The sequence below is a fragment of the Tetrao urogallus genome (assembly GCF_951394365.1).
Source record: "Tetrao urogallus genome assembly, chromosome: 7".
NCBI classification, from domain to species: Eukaryota; Metazoa; Chordata; class Aves; order Galliformes; family Phasianidae; genus Tetrao; species Tetrao urogallus.
This window is the reverse complement of record NC_136820.1, coordinates 29051400-29068202: the sequence shown is the minus strand read 5'-3', so window position 1 is coordinate 29068202 and position 16803 is coordinate 29051400. Positions and strand designations below refer to the sequence as shown.

At 38.3% G+C, this 16803-nt stretch overlaps 1 protein-coding gene across 1 annotated transcript in view; it reads right to left on the bottom strand.

Moving 5' to 3' along the window:
- Window positions 1-16803, bottom strand: part of CDK6 (cyclin dependent kinase 6) — a gene marked incomplete at both ends in the record, with an annotated part of 119630 nt that overhangs the window by 49584 nt on the left and 53243 nt on the right. The gene's annotated exons all lie outside the window — the stretch shown is intronic.

Genomic DNA, 16803 nt, shown 5'->3' with positions numbered 1-16803 from the left:
TTGACATGACATAAAAGTTTGCTCCCCACAGCTCTTCAGGTGCAATTGATTGCCAAGCAAAACATCTAAGGATGTAGGTCTCACCATATGAGTTAATTGCAGCACACTGAGCTGAGGCCCTGGTTTCTACGTGGATACGTCTTCACTGCTGCAGATCATTGAAAGAAACCCCATTAGAATAGGTGGTAACTCTAGTAGATAAAGCTAAGTTAGAAACTGCCTCTCTTCAAGTCACGGGATTGAAGTCCTCGTTGTCTGATTTTGACTGCAGGTTCAGTGGCTGATGAGAACATTAAAAACCTCACAGAAACCACTTGGCATATCAAAGGATAGGGGTCCAAAAGCAGTCAAGTATCCCATGGTTTCTATAGCAACTGAGAAATTGTTACCGAAACTCACTCATTTTCCGTTTATTAAATAAGGTATACTGCCATGTTAAGTCTGCAAGTGATCAACATAGATGTTAGTGGTTAGTTCATCCACCAAGCCATCATCAAAACGGAAAAGCACCATTAAGATTTTCTGTCTAAGGCCACATGGGCACAAAGATAATGAGGCAAGCCACAATGCCTTACACGCAGGTAGGACTTCTAAAGGTTTCTGGAATGTCTTGTAATTAGTTGTAAAATACCACATAACTGAATTGGAACAATTCTGTTTGCAAAGCACCGTTAGCAGAGAAAAGAACAGAACTTATGTCATTTGTCACATTAATTGCAAATTTGGGGTATAATATTTCACATTTTCAGTAGGAAAGAACGTCTGCCATGTGGCAAATAAACTGCTCGCATATAAAAAAGAAACATCGCCTGTCCAGAGTGCAAAGCAGCAGAACTCAAACACACTTTCTTGTTGGCCTAGACCAACAAGAAACAATAATAAATAAACAAAAACAAGAAGAATAAAACAAAAACAGAGGAAAAAACCAACAGTGTCAAATCCCTGACACTGTATTTGTATGGCAGCATTTCCCCTGATGAAGCACTGACTGTCGCTGTCCTCTTTTGCCTCCTCACCTTCTTATTGCTCTCCTGCCTCCCAGCTGGCAATATTTAAGGTATGCATAATGATTGAGATGTGCCATTAAATATACTACGTTTGCAGGAAATAAAGAAGTAGGATGCTCTTTATTCTAACCAGAACAGTGCAATTTTAAAAATTACTGAAGTATATTTATGACACTTGGGATAAAACAGCAGTCGAGCTCCTCCTACATCTCCAAATTCCTTCCTCATTTTCACTTCCTGACCAAATAAGCTAGAATGACAATGTAAAAACCCTGAAATTTAATTTAAATGAATTTAAATTGCATTTCTGAGAGGATAATACCCCAAGAATGAAGAACAGTATGCATAATTTACACATTTACAACCATCACAGGGGAGTAACATACTGTGTAACATAGCAGGAAGATCTTCCAAGAATCTCCCTTCCCCTGAGGATTAGGTGATAGAGTTAAAATCCTTGATTAGAAGCATTTCATCAACTAAGAATAATTGATGTATTATCTAGGAATTTATCATAGTAGAAACGTACAATACTTCTCCATTAACATACAATGTGATAAAGAACTTAAAAAAGGCTGTGAAAGAATACTAGAAATTTGTACAGCCCTTATCACAGTGATGTTCTGGATCTTAAAAGTGAATATTCTCTGCTGAGGGAATTATGACAGCAAAAGCTTAGCTGTAAGAAATTTCTTCCCTGATGTCAGAAAACAAATCTGCAGTTTCCCTAAATGAACTTAACCCGACAGGATTCTGTCATCTTTACAGCCCATCAACTTCAGTTCTGCTGGACAAATGTGGGGATACTTTGCAGTGTCAATACTGTTCCAAGTCCACACATAAATGTATACAATTCACAAAAGCAATTTTCCAGAAGATTGCAGCAGAATCATGCAGGAGGGAACAGTTTTGCTGAGCTCCTCAGTTGGACAACGCACTTACACAAACATATTAATTCTGGGAAGTCCCAAAGCAGTATTCAGAGCAGGATATTTCAGTCCCGAAACGAATTTTTAGTCAGGTCTGACGGATATCCCTTCTCCACTTCAGAATGCATCTACCTAGAAATTACTGAGAGGTTGACACTCTCATCTCTGAATGGGTTCCACACATGAAAGGGCAAGTAGAGAATCTTCAGAAGAAAATGTTAGACCCAACAAACTTGTATTGTCTGTCACACATTCATGCTTTCTTTTCAGATTTCTGGGTTTAATTACAGCTATCGTCTGTTGAGTTATTCATGTTATTAATCTAATGTAAATCAGACAACCTGGTGCTTGCATACTATTATTTCTGCACAATGATGTGAAGAAGTGGAAACAGCAATTCCTCAATGCCATCCTGGAGAATCCAACTGATGAAGAAATCTCTCTGTAAAGGTGAGGGATGGAGCTATCGGGCAGAGCTGGACGATGTAATCCACTCCAAATATAAGGGAAATGAGAACATTTACACATACAGATTAAGGACAAAAAGCAAAATTTGGGGAAAAAGGTATCACTGCTTGCAAATTCCAAGAACAGGAGTTTTTATTGTTGCTCTTCTGTGAATTTGTGGTAATGTCCAATGCTAGCAATGGGGATAAACCTGAATTAGCACACATCTAGAGTTAGCAGTGTATGACTCCTGCTTTCAGTCAGAGGACCTGACGGTTTGATAGTGCAGGAGTCAATCTGTCGAATGTGGCTATACATAGAACGTGCACAGAGACTTCTCATAGCAGGGTGGGAACTCCATCCCTTTCAGGGCCTCCAGAACTCTCTGCAGGGTAAATATATAGCTGATGTTGCAAACACAAAGTAGTGCGAGAAACTCAGGAAACTCAGGCACAGTTTAGAAGATGTTTACATTGACTATAAAAATCTGAAAACAGTGTTTATATTGAGAGAGGCTTTCTTCTTTTCTGGCTTAACACAAATTCTTTATCCAAACTTGTCAAAACACAATGTGTGCACTTTCTAATTTTTAATCTGTGTTTACCTGATACAAACATGCATTTTTTCTATAATTATTTTATCTAGTGCAGCTTTTTAATCTGTCACATCTTTCAGTTCAGCTTGAACTTCACTTAATAATGGGGAGATGTTACTATTTTAGTTTTGCTGACAACTGCAGTTATGGATACGTTTTATGTAGCACTGAATGCTGGGGTAGTGGATCTCACTTGGCTACTGTGATTTTTAAATGATGTACTCCAAGTATTACTTAACGTCTTTCAATGCCTCTTCATATTCTTGAGCTGCCACAGAACTTTTCATTCACTCACTCATTGAAAATGAATCAGCTGCAAGGCCTTGAGAAGCTTACTTTGCTATTATGACACCGTTGTGCTAACACTAGAAAAAAAAAAAAAAAGCAGTCTGTACTCTGCAAAGTACCTGTGGGAAGTCTGTGGTAAAGGCCCCTGACCTGAGTACATCAAACGCAATTTCTGAAGGTCACTGCTGTTCTCAGTATACTCCACTCCTCCAAAGCAGTTTGAATGTTAGTTCAAAGAAAGTGCTTCTATTTCCCAAACAGAATATGAAAACCCGGACTGAGAACCTGTCCACAGTGCAGCTATAGGCACTGACTGCACCGAAGCTAGGATTTCATGCCCTGGAGATTCAAGAACAGTGTGATGGTTCACCTTCGGCAAAAAGCTAAAGCTAAACCAAGCTTGAAGCTAAAACCAAAAAGGAGTAATTTTTTTGCTCCATGTGTTTTGGAAGGTTTTTTTTGCCTTCATTGATATCTAAAGGATTTTTGCTAGTCAATTGACTACGCCTGCAGACACCAGGCTTCATGTTTAAAACGTGGCTCATATGATGAATTATTTTCCTGCAAATTCACAGATTTTACATTTTCCAATGTTGATGGTAATACAAGTAGATTTGATACGCATTGAAAATCATTCACTAGACTTGAATCCATCTGGGCACAATCTATGATGCTGTTTGCTTTTAATGTCCTCTCGAACTCCAGTTCAAAATACGCTTAAAGCTCACAGCTCACTTCCCACAAACTGGAAAAGTCCACAGTTCAATGACAATTCTTTTGGCTCTGTTCCATCTACTTTATTATGTCTCTAGAAAACTGAGTTGCATTTTTTAATTAACTGCTTTATTTTTTTTTTCTCACAAACTGGTAAAAACTAGCTTTCTGGATCTGGGTTATGCACAGACTTTGGTCCATTTAACAAGGTCAGACTGTTTATTCTTGACCAAATTCTTTCCCACTGTAAAAAGGTACTTTTAAATGCCACATTCCAAACCCAGTGCCAGTAAGTCACTGAAGCATATTTTCCCACAAGAACTGATACCATGCACAGGCCCCTCCTTATTTAATTCTGGTGATAAAATTACATAAGGTGCAGGATGTTCTTAGTGTCAAAAATCACTTAAATCTCTCTATAGCTTAGTAGCACTGAATCTACACAGCGTCAGCTGTGTCTTTATTAACTTAAATAGTCACATTCATTTCTGAGCAAGAGTGTCTCTTTAAAAACTGAGCAGCATTGGACAGTGAAAGAGAAACAGAAAGGGAATTAAATACCAAATTTAAATAGAAGGTAAGGATAAAGTAAATGCAAAATATTTTCTGCTGATTTAAAGAGAGACCCTCTCATTCACCTTATAATTTGGTTTAGTCCGATGAAGCCACGCTGATTTATACCAGCTGAAGTACATGGCCATTCTGATGCACAGATGTAAGAAAATGCAAACTAGCAAAATACTTCCAATTTCTAAGCTATGCTTCCAAGATGTTTTTCATTTGATGGAACTGAAGTATAAATATGTAAACACAATTAAAGAAAAAAACATTACATGAAAAAGATACGTCTACTTCTGATCCTCTCAGACTAGTTGTTAAACTGAGCATGTTTTGAGATATGCGTTTCTTCTTAATGCAAGATGGCATCTGGATCGTGCCAGTATACTACACTGCACACTAAGATGTTCACATTTTCCAGCAATCTTCTCCATTTTAAGAGTGACTTAATTGGTTCCGTTCTCTCAAATGCATTGTGGAACTGAACATGTAAGAACAATGCTACAAATGTGCTTCCAAGTACGGCAAGGTTCGAAACCATCTTATCCTCAGACATACTATCATTGAAACGACAGCATCAGTGATGGAAGAATCTTCCCTGAAGTGATCAATAACATATTAGTAAAGTAGCCAAAATTGCACCATCCCTACAGAACATAAGAATAAATATGTACTGCCCTCAGTGACTATTAGAACAACTTCACTCGAGTACTCAGAGTGAAGCAGATTAAAAATATAGAATAATCAGGTAAAGTGTGTTCGATCATACTTTGATTCAAACAAAACACATGAAAAAAACACATTCTCAAGTTAAAAAATTTTCCTACCAGTTTTTTTCACCAAAATCTTTAACACGACTGTATATGCTCTAGCATGAAATCTATGCCCTGCTCCTATCTTGCACTGGAAGAACTCAGTCAACACTGTCCAACAGAAAGAACTTGAAAAATAAACAAACAGAACCATTTTTCGAGGAAGAGTGGCCTTAAAATTCTTCGAAGAACTACTTGTTTTCTATACTTTGTAGTGAACCCTGTAAGAATGCTAAAATATTTCATCACCATCCCTAAGAAATGGCTGGCTTTATGCCAAAGTGAACTGAAGTTTGCCTTTTCCATATTGCAAGTTAGCAGTACTAATACAAAGTCGCGCTTGGTTTGTGACTCAGTGTTACTGGTGTTCCAAGTAGATTCAGACGCATTATTATTCGTTGAAAACGATTACTCTGAGTGGTACTATGGAAAGTTCTTGTTATTCTATAAAGCCTCAACTGATTTATGGTACTCCCCAAAATATTACACATTGGCAGCTCCTGACAGCTTTCATTTTCAACCTTACTTTTGGGGTAGTAAGTCTCTTACAGGCTTAGGTCTTGCATTTTCTTATATTCAGAAACTTTCCACTATGTATATAAAAAGTATACATAGAAGAAAGATATTTTATGCTGGTTTTTTTGTTTGTTTGTTCATTTTGTTTTTGTTTTTAAGATGGAACATCTTCAGGCGAAATTAGTTTATAGTTTCTGCCTGAAAATCTCATCAGCATAAGGACTCCTATGATATTTTTGTCAGAGGGAGGAGGAGCAAATGACATGAGGTGATGACAGAAGACAAGTATTTTTTTTTCATTCTGTTTTATAAAAAAGTGTAGAAAATCCTCTTTCCTCTGAACAAAACAAACAGCAGGACACAGTTTTTCTCCAGGACTTATTCCAAATACTCCATCCAGATCAGAAGGTCTCAGCTTTCTCAACATTTTGCTGTATATGTTAGTTCTGACATCTGAGTGTTACTTGTGTATTTCTTGCACTGCTTCCAACTGCTTCTGTCTCTCTCACACAGATATCTTCTCAAATACAAACTGCTTTTCTGCACTTCCATTCAGATTTCTGCCAAACCTGCTCACCCACATAGCTTAGATTCCTTGCATATGCCTTGTGTTTTGGGTGGGAGCTCTCTGTATTTCAGCTATATATTCCAGAAAAGTACTTAATTGCTTTTACAGATTTATCCAAAACTAACGTCTGCATTTATACTTCAGTTAGACTTCATTTCACTGGGAGCTGTCTCAGCTCTACCCACATCTCGATGGAATTCTTGATAAGTGATGTTCTTTGTGACTCACCCCAAACACAGAAGGAAGAGTCCAGACATCAGCAGTAGCAGGATAGACTTGGGCTGGACTCATCTCATCTGACTTCAGACTGGACTACAATGTAGATATTCACATCTCAGCTGGTCACACTCAGCAGTCAATGGAAAGAAGTACATACTTTTAAGAGTCTGACTCAGCTGACCTGTGTTAAATGTCGTCTTTAGGAAGAGATATGCCGCCCTTCATGTTCCTGATTACACTGATTAGTACATCTCCTTTGATTACTACTAGGCTCCACTTGTAATCTGCTTGACTTTATCTACTGCTAACAGCCAAGGTGTTGGCTCTAACTCTAACATTATGAGTATTGTACACTCACTGCAATAAGCATTAATTCTTTTGAGTAATGTATTTATTTTGCATGTTAACAGGCATACCAAATGTTATTCTATCATATTTTTCTGAACCAGAGCTAAGAGTAAAGCCCAAAATTAGATGAAGACACACTTCTGCCTATGTATTTATTCAAAAAAATATTTCATCTTTCTTCTCATCAGCAATAACTTGGCTGTTTAGATGGCAGACTTCTGCAGTTAGACTCTTATATGGGACACTCAAGTACAGATTACATTATTGTTCAATTAAAAAACAAACAAACAAATAAAACTTTTCTGCTTCCTGAGCAGAAAGTTCCTACTCCCCTTATTTCTCTTCTAAATCTACAACATGACCCCAAAACAAAATCAACATGAATTTGCACATTTGCCTTCCCTTCTTTCCTGCCTGAGATTTTAGTCACTAGATTCCCTGCTCATATTTTCCAAGTTTAAGGAGCATTTTCATAGACTGTATATGTAGAACAACTTTGCCCTGCATTCGTTACAGAAGTACAGACAGCAAAATCCAAAATTATCATTAGGTGTTCCACTGCTTTAGCTACTGTCTTACGCTGAAATTCTATATGCTACATTTTCAAATTTAATTTTCCTAATTTTTGCAATGCACAACTTCTGTGTGCATTTGAGAACAAATAAATGTTTTATTTTCAGGCATCCTACTGAACTTTTTAGTGAGGCTCATGAGTTAATAATTCATGGCCTTTCTACGCTTCACAGAGACAGTTACACACATTAATATCCTGGTATCTGCTGCTGTTCATCTGTCAGACCTAAACAAAAACTCAAGCCAATGCATGTACCTGCAAGGTCTGGAGGAACTTCCTGAACTACTTTGGAAGTTTTTGTTAGATAACTATAAGGTTATGCCCTGACTAGTCTTGTAATTGTGAAAAGCATTCTGTATTTATCTTTCATGACACTTACATTTAATTGAATTATTCCTTATTCTTGGAACTGATGTCGTTTTTTCTTGCTTTATAAATTACACCTGGTACTCTTTGTCCTTGCCTACAAACACGATTTATTGTATCACAATCTCCTTTTTCATTCCTTCTTCTAAACATGGAACTCTTCTGCTTGAGTTTCAGACAAGCCGATTCTATGGTAGCTTATCATGTTCTGATTCCTCTCAAAAGGAAAAATAAAAAGGAAATATTCAAGATCCACAGCAAATCTCGCAGATTCTTACAGTGCATTTGACTTTGTTTTATCTTGATTGCAATTCCAAATCATTGCTAATGTCTTGTTAGGCTCCATGGTATCTGTGTGCTAGAAGAATACAAGCATCCTCAGGTCTCTCTTCCTCCTCTCTCTGGCTCTTAGCAGTGCTCAAACATACTAAGGTTGCTCGTTGTCCTTGACTCATACATCACAGCCTGACAGCACCTCTGAATAGCTGAAGCTGAGTATGAATTCTGAAGCATCATCAGAGCTGGGCTGCCTAGGAGGACTACCAGAAAAGTTCCTTTCTGTGCCTTTTTCCCACTATTCATTCAGGGTACAACGCTGAAGTCAAGTGTCCCAATTTTCCCATATTTTCATGTGTGCATTTCTGCTATTTGAGCTGGGAAATAAGAAGTTGTCAGGAAGAACACTAAGTAAAAGACACAGATACAGTCTCCTGGTTGGTTCATTTTCACATCCAGTTGTTCACTTTACTTCCACAGTAGCCTGTTTTTGCTTAATTTCACACAATGCTTTTTCAGCTCAAGTCTTTGTTGCAGGTTATTTCTGTTACCCAGTTTCAAGTTTATCCAAGCTTTTCTGGCATCCCATATTCCATGGAAAGCCCTCTGGTAGGGGGCAGGTTGGTTGTCATTCACTGATGTCACTTGCCAAATCCATTCGTTTTCCACACGGGGAACGCTGCAAGCAGACTTCTCAATCCATCTGGACTTTTTCAACAGGCTATCCTGACAAATATTCCATTTTTGCCTTCAGATCATTGTTCACATCTACTTGGGAAACTTCCAGGTGGTCTTTTCACTTCCTTACTGAAACATCTCTCTGTTTTATGTCTCATTTTAATTCTTTGCCGTCTCATGTTAGGCTTTTATTAATTGTAACCTCTTTTTGTTATGTCCTAAGAAATAGAACATAGACCTATTTGTTCTATGTCATCTCAATACAGCTAAGCAGTTCACCATTTCTGCCTTTGCAAAATGATTTCACCCTGACATTTATGCCAGGGTGCGTTATGCCTTCTGACATGCTGAAAGCTGTTTCCATTCAGGGAGGAGCTCAAGAAAGATATCTCTGTTAAACTTGATCATATAATTGACGTAAAGACTTGAAAGGGCAAATACAGAGAATCACTCATCAAGAACAGCCAGTTGCATCACAGAAATTCAGTGAGCTCTCTCTCAGAATCAATTGTATTTGTTGCCTGCACTGGTCCTCATATAGGGTACCTCAGAATCTCAATTCTTGCTTTCTAACTTCCTGACTAAATTAATTTAAGGCTGGTTCACACTGTCTAAATCTCATGACATTGTTCTTTTAGTCATTTTCTCCTTCTCTGCCCCCTTCCTGATGTTTTTAGATATAGTTTCCATCTACAAAGTCATGACTGTGTTACATTTAGGTTTTTCTTCTGTCTCACAGAAAATAGGATCCCCCATTCTCTAATCAACAGACACCTTCCCTGTGCCCATTCTTGTACAAAATCTTTTCTATTAAAAGAAGAAAGCAAACAGTACACAGTATTCTGGATGAGGTCTGATCAACTAATTTGTGTTGTAGGATCAGTATTTTCTCATTTTTAACAAAATACTCTGCATGTAACAGTCTAAATTTCTATTTGCTCTTTTCATGCACCAGACCGGTGACCCACAAGATGGCTTTGATTTTTGCAGCTTGTTATCAAGATATTGGTAGATACTCAAAACTGAGGAATTCACCTTCTAGATCACTAATTCTTCTAGCATAACCTTTTTAATTCTGCATTTGTCCACTTCTGAAAGATGGTAATTTTAGAGAAATTCAGATTAGGTTGTGCCCTATACTGGAATCTGGATAAACTAGGACTACTAAACTTCCATGGTTTAGCAGATGAGTTATCTTCTCACTTTTCACAAGAACTAATGTATACAGCAATATGTAATAGATTTCTCTAGGAAGCCAACTACAAGGCCTTGGACATCTGCTACCATTCAGCATATAAAAACAAAGAATATAATGATGTTAAATTAAGAATGGAAATTGAAGGGTGGACATCGAGGAAACTGTCTGAGAGTGATTATATAGAGGTTTTGGAGCAGACTCACCTGGGAAGTTATGGAACCCCTATTCCTTGACACATTTAAAGTTGACAATGGTAAAACATTAGGAATGACATAACAGAACTATCCTGCCTGACTCAGGCAAAGACTGGGTGATTTCATGTCTCTTCTGCTTTCAAGCCCTAGAAATTCCATATTGGTGACGCTGGTCAAGTTCTAAATAATGTTAAGCTAAAATTTCCTCTGGTGTACCTGGACAAGGGAATTTTCAGTTAGGAATAACTTCTACAGCAGGAATTTGGCCAGTGAACAGTGAAAATTTATGGATACTTCCCCAGTACTGCAAATTTTTACTGTACGTAAAGCCCTGAGAGCATTTCTGTCAGGATGCCTACCTTCACTTCAGAATAACAAGTGCTTAAGGGGAGTATGGCAGTGCTCTACTCATCTTCCTTTCCCCATCTCACATTCAAGAATGCAACAGGCCCATACTTGCTAGCCCTGTGTGTGTTGATAAGAGCATAACCTGGGGCTCTATTTTAGTGTTTCAGGATGGTTTGAAATTATGTGGGAACAGTTCTGTAAATACACAAGGAGAGACCTTGTCAAACAATCAAATTGCTTTCACAATCCAACCCTCTCAATTATCTCTGAGAGTTGTTGTAAAAACAGACCCGCTTAAATCATCAGAAAAATGGTACAAAGAAGATGTAAATCACTGGGTGGGGGAAATGCACTACATATTTTTACATCTGAAAGCAAAAAATAGAAGTAAGAGCTGGCAATATCTGGATGCTCTTCTGTAACACAGAGAAAATGCACACTAGTAATTTTCTGCCATTCTTGCCATTCTGCCATTCCCTACCCCTCTTACACCTAGCCCCCTTGCTTTTTGAGCAATTCAAGCACAACTTGTTCCTTGTAATTCCAGTTCTTCTACACCCTAAGTGAGTTCACCAGATATCTGCATGAAAACTTTAAGTCAGTACTGTGTTACTAACAATGTTTACTGAATCTTGTTAAGCCAGAAAAAAAAAAAAAAGGAAAATAAAGGGACAAGACAAGAAAGAAGAACATAAGAACATTTCATTTTTTCTTCACAGCAACATGTGGAGGCCTATTCACACTGAATACTTTTTTCTCACACCATGGGAACTGCTCTGATACAAAATAATACCAGTTTTCAACCAGATCTACAAAGAAAATGTCTCACAGAAGTAAAATGAAGAGGAACCTATGTAAAATTACCACGTGTCAGATTCAAAACAAATAATGAACTTTCTTTACAGTATGGAATTTAGCTGCAGCCAAGAAAATAAAATGTCCAAAAAGGAATGAAGGAGATGAATTCGTGGAGGACGAGTCCTTCAGTAATTATTAAAGACAGTGACTGAGATACAACCTCCAGCACTGAAAATTGCTAAATTTCTGATTGCTGGAGTCTGGTTTCTTGATTTTACTCTCCTTCATAAGCATTCTCTGTTGGACATCATCTTTTGATAAAGAGAATGTTAAACCTTTGGTCTAGCCCAGCAGAAACCTTCTTTGTTCTGATATGAATCGTACAAGGAATTCTATCTTTTCTCCTTTTTTTTCCATCAACACAAAGAAGACTAATTCAGCAAGGTTGAACTAGTACAACTGCAGGGCTGCAAACATGCTCAGCTCAGTGTGGACAAACTCTGTAATCACATGAGATATATTCTAATGCTGCAGCCCTGAGAAGAAGTTTATTTGGCACAGAAGACATTCTCATGAGGAGCGTGGAGCCAATTTGCTTGTTTACTGTAAAGTAATTTACTTTCTTTTAAAGATTAAAAGATAGTCTTTTTATGGTTCATGATAGTCCTGGGCCTGAATCACAGCAGAGGGTTGCATTCCCTGCATTCCTAGCAGGTCTCGAGGGTGAGTTATGGTATCAGCTGTGGAGGAACAGCACAGAGCCCTGAACTCAAGCCTTGGCACTTGGAGGTTAGAAGATACTTCAAACATTAATACATTAATACAGATACAAGTTTTCTTAATGCCAGATACAGTAACAGCCTTAAATGAACCAGTAACTGGTTGTTCATCTAACATCCTCAAGACAGGGTAAGTCGGTGTGAACTGTGAGGTTTTGAAAAATATTTCCGCGTTTCAGTTTTTCTGAGTCCTCAGCTGAAGAACTTTGGCTGTGGTTTCATAACCGATTCCAACAAACCTAAGGCTGGGATCTCTATGGAAAGGATGACCCCATCCTTCTGCTCACCCTCCTCTGTCAGTCAGCGCTTTCACTCACATGGCCGTGCACTGATTCGTTCTGTCTAATGCAACCGAAGATCAGGAACTCCTTTTTGTGGGGCTCATTTTCAAGCGAACTGTAAGTTCACGACCACTGTCATGAACACACATGACAATGCCAGCAGTGTGTGCCTGAAAGCAGGACCATCCTTTCTGCAGGAGCCAAATGTTGTGTCTACTTATGCTGGCTGCGAAATGGCACCCTTAGAATATCATCTCCAGGATGCATTTCTAAGAATAAAATTCTTACTTTGTCTCTCTGTGAGCACTCTTCTAGACAAGTCTACAAGCTTTCAAATATCTTGTGATGGACAACAAGAATTAATGGTCAGTTTTCAGAATGATTCTATGTCACTATCATAACAATGAACAAAAGCAACTTCTATTTTAATTTTCTGAGTTTGTCTACGTGTATTTCTGCCTTTGATGTTTTATTAAGCAATCTGTTTGTTCATAGATATTTTCACGTAAATCTCAGCTCTCTTTGTGAACATCTGATTGGAGTAAAATCAACTTGAATATACATTGAAATGATTTTAGTAAGCTACAGAGTTTCCTGTCAATGCGCTGCTAATTATTTTTGTTCTTAAGATGGCTCTAGAGATAATGACCCATTTTACATGATGGAAATAGTTTTTCCTATATGAGAGGATGCTATCTGGTTGTTTGCTTCATAAAGCAAGATACATGGACCTTTTATGCATAAGTCTATATTAGTAGGGAAGAGAGATTTTCCTTAAATAAGGCAACCAATTTAATCACAATGCATTCCTACATAACCACAACCTTTCAGCAGCAGCACTCAAAAGCTCAACAACACATATTTTGATCCTTTGACTGGCTGGCTGTGACTCATTTTCCTTTTCAGGGACACTTGGATGGACTGGAGAAATGTACCGTGAAGGAAGAGCTAAAGAAGGGCTCAGACCTAAGGTGTTGTGCTTCCTCATATCAGTGAAGACTCAGTGCATACCAAAACGACATCACCTCCACCTGTCCGAGAAGCAAGACTTATGTTCTTATCAAATCCATATGACACAAAATCCAGCGTTGCTTTACTAATTCCACTGGGGCACCTCTTCACACGGCCCAGACTGTGCCTCTGATCCACCAGAGGCAGGTTCTTGATTAATTTCTGTAGGCCCACCCTTGTGTTTGATGTTAACTGTGAGCTATAAGGAGACTGCTGAATCAGGCTCACTCAGGGTTACCCTACGCCTCTCAGGCTAAAGTTGCAATGAAGCAGACTCTGGCTTTCCTGGAACATATCTGGCATAGGAACGGACTCTGCAGGATTTATTACATACACATAAATATTTGGATTTTGGGAAGCATAGTGTCATTGAAAGGTGGCTGAATAAAGAAAGGAAAAGATAGAAAGAATGAATCAAAGCAGAAGAAATTTCTCTGTGTTGTTTCCAAGCTCTTAACTATCATATTAGCTCAAACAAGGGCCTACATTCACAGTATTTATTTACTAACAAGTGGCATTTATTAGTATCTTACAGTGCAGCACTGGGCAGAAAACAGGAAAGTGCTCTTTTCTTTTGGAAGAACTTTTTTCCATCTTTTTTGTTGTTCCTTTTGTTGCTGTAACTAATTGATATATTATTTTACAAAATAAGCCCAGTTAGCGAAACTTATTTTATGCTCCCTTGCTACTATACCAACAAAACGAAACCCAAGTTCCTGCATGATGTGACATGTAAACCATTTGTGCTGAAGTGACTGCCAGGAAACGGATGGAAAGTTTTTATCCTCAAGAAAAAACACTCAAATAAAATGCTAGCGTAATCTAAAATTATTCACTGACAATAACTATGGGATTTTTGTTTTTTTTTGTCAATCTAGCAGAGCCCAGCATTAAACAACTTAGGGCATCAGAAGAGAAAGCGATACATTGTCCTTTCTGATGTTCAGTAAATCTAAAAGCAAACTTTTTTTTAAAGGGAAGACATAAAACAATTTTGTTTGCATTTCATGGGAAAAAAAACATCAGTAGTGCTGCCATCTAAGGTAAAGCACACATGTTTTCAAAGAAAGCATTGTGTGTTAGTAACATCTTGCCAGTTTCACTCAGGTTCTTTAAGGCAGGTCATGATTTAAAAGCTGGACATCCCCAGCTCCACCTACATGCTATGATCACAACTGTGTGCGCTTATCTCAGCGCTCTGCTGCGCCGTGATTCAGCTTCATTTATTTTCTTTAAGGGAGCTAGAAGTCAGGAAAGGACAGATGAATGGCTTACTTCTTTTTCACAACGCAACTTCAAATTTTCAAGACGGCCACCTGCTCCTTTGTTGAGAGAAAGTTAAAACCGAGAGCCCATTTTTCTGAGCCACAGAAAAATGTAGATAGTTCATTAGCTTTTACCATCAGACTCTAAAATTACAAAGTCACATCAATTCACCTCTTCTCTCCTATGGAGCTTCTCTGCTATCACAAAGCCTATTCAAAATTTCCCCAAGGGCCAAGACCAAACACTCAAAAAGAGGCTAACTTAGGATGAAACTGAAAGCGTGCTCTATTATCCTCCATCTGAGACTCCCCGCCCCAACCTCGTTCTCTCTCTCATGCTGTTATTTCAGACCTGTATCAGCACTCAGCCTGACCACAGCTGGTAGCACTGATCTCCACCCTGCCCCCCCAAGGATGCGTAACATTAGTCTGAATCTTTCATTCAGTCACCAAAGAAAATACCAAGAGGTCTCTAAAACGACTGCAGCACACCCAGACAACAGACCTGCCAGAAGGATTCTTCAGCACTGGAGAAATAACTGGCTGTCAGAGAGAGCCTGCTTTGAAGTTACCACTTGCAGCACCCAGAGTACCAGGGCTGGATTGGATTGTACTGGATTACTTTCATGGCAAGCTCTTTTTGTCCCAGTTGAAGAGTTCCTTTGTGAGGAAAGAATGAGGATGCATCTGATACTTCAAAAGATGCTTCTTGTAGCAGTTCATCCTGCAGAAAGATTCTCTTTTGAAGGAAATGTTGCAGAGCCCTTGTGTTGGTCACCGTGATAGCACATGCAATGTGCTTTTTATCCTTGCCTGTCTGCATTATCACTTTTTAATAAAGATCCAAAATCAATCCTTGCAAGCTCAGAGTTTTATTAATTGACATATGTTCAGATATATGCTGTTTTTCATAAGGCAGTATTTTTTTCTGCAAACGCATCAAAACAAATCTGGAATTCAATGAAAGTTTACTCACTGCCTGGCAAGGGTCTGCAATTTAGACTTTATTTTGGGGACAATAAAGTCAATAATATATCTTTTATATATATATATATATATATAATATCTTTTTCTTTGTGTTTAAAAAACAGAAGAGGTTTTTTAAAAAAATTGAATGTTAGTGGAGGAAAAAAGCAGAAAAGGATTAGCACTCCAAAGCAACCTCTCAAAAATAAAAGCTAAGTTCAGAAAAGGAGAACTCATGGCCTAATGGGGCCAGCTAATACACATTTAGTAAGTCTCTAACCAATGCAAATTCTGGAAGGAGCAATGAAGACCGACATTTAAAACCACACATTATCACATTGCAAGGTGCTTCAAAAACCACTATTTTTTTAGCTTAAGAAAGCATCCTTTCTCTTAGGCCTGCCATCAGCATGAACATTCTATCAATACACTGTCTTTGGTCACAGCTTTGATTTTTAAAACAGAAAATCCTAATAGAGTAAATTTCAGTGTGAAGGCCATAATTCATGCCTAGATCCATACACTTTACTTGTCCTTGGCGCCTGAATAATTCAACTATTTTAACACTCTTCAGCATAGCTGCAATGACAGTGGCATTGTGTTAACACAGGACTTACTTGCACATGGACACCATCAGCCTAAGGATCTCTTGTTCACAGCAGTACTAAAGATATCAGCACATGGGTTTTGAGCCACTACTTCCAGCAGGCAAGTATTAGATAACTTGAGCACAGGTATACCTTTCACATAAGAATTCTGGCAGTGTTCTCATACAAGCAGATCTTGGTACGGTTTTATCACGGTAAATGTATTAGGATGCATTAGCGTTGTATTTCTGGGTCTTCTGACCTTCCTTCCTATGCAGGCTACATGATCAACCATGGACAAACTCCAGCACAGTTCTGTAGATGTTTTCTCTTCATGTAATGCACAGCTTTCCAAAAGCACACTGCTGGCAGCCATAGATAACTCCACAGTTTTAGTTTAAGGGATTTCATGGATCAATAGAAACAAACACGCAAGCTATTACTGTTTCTGACTACCTGATGAAAGATTACAGCAATTTAG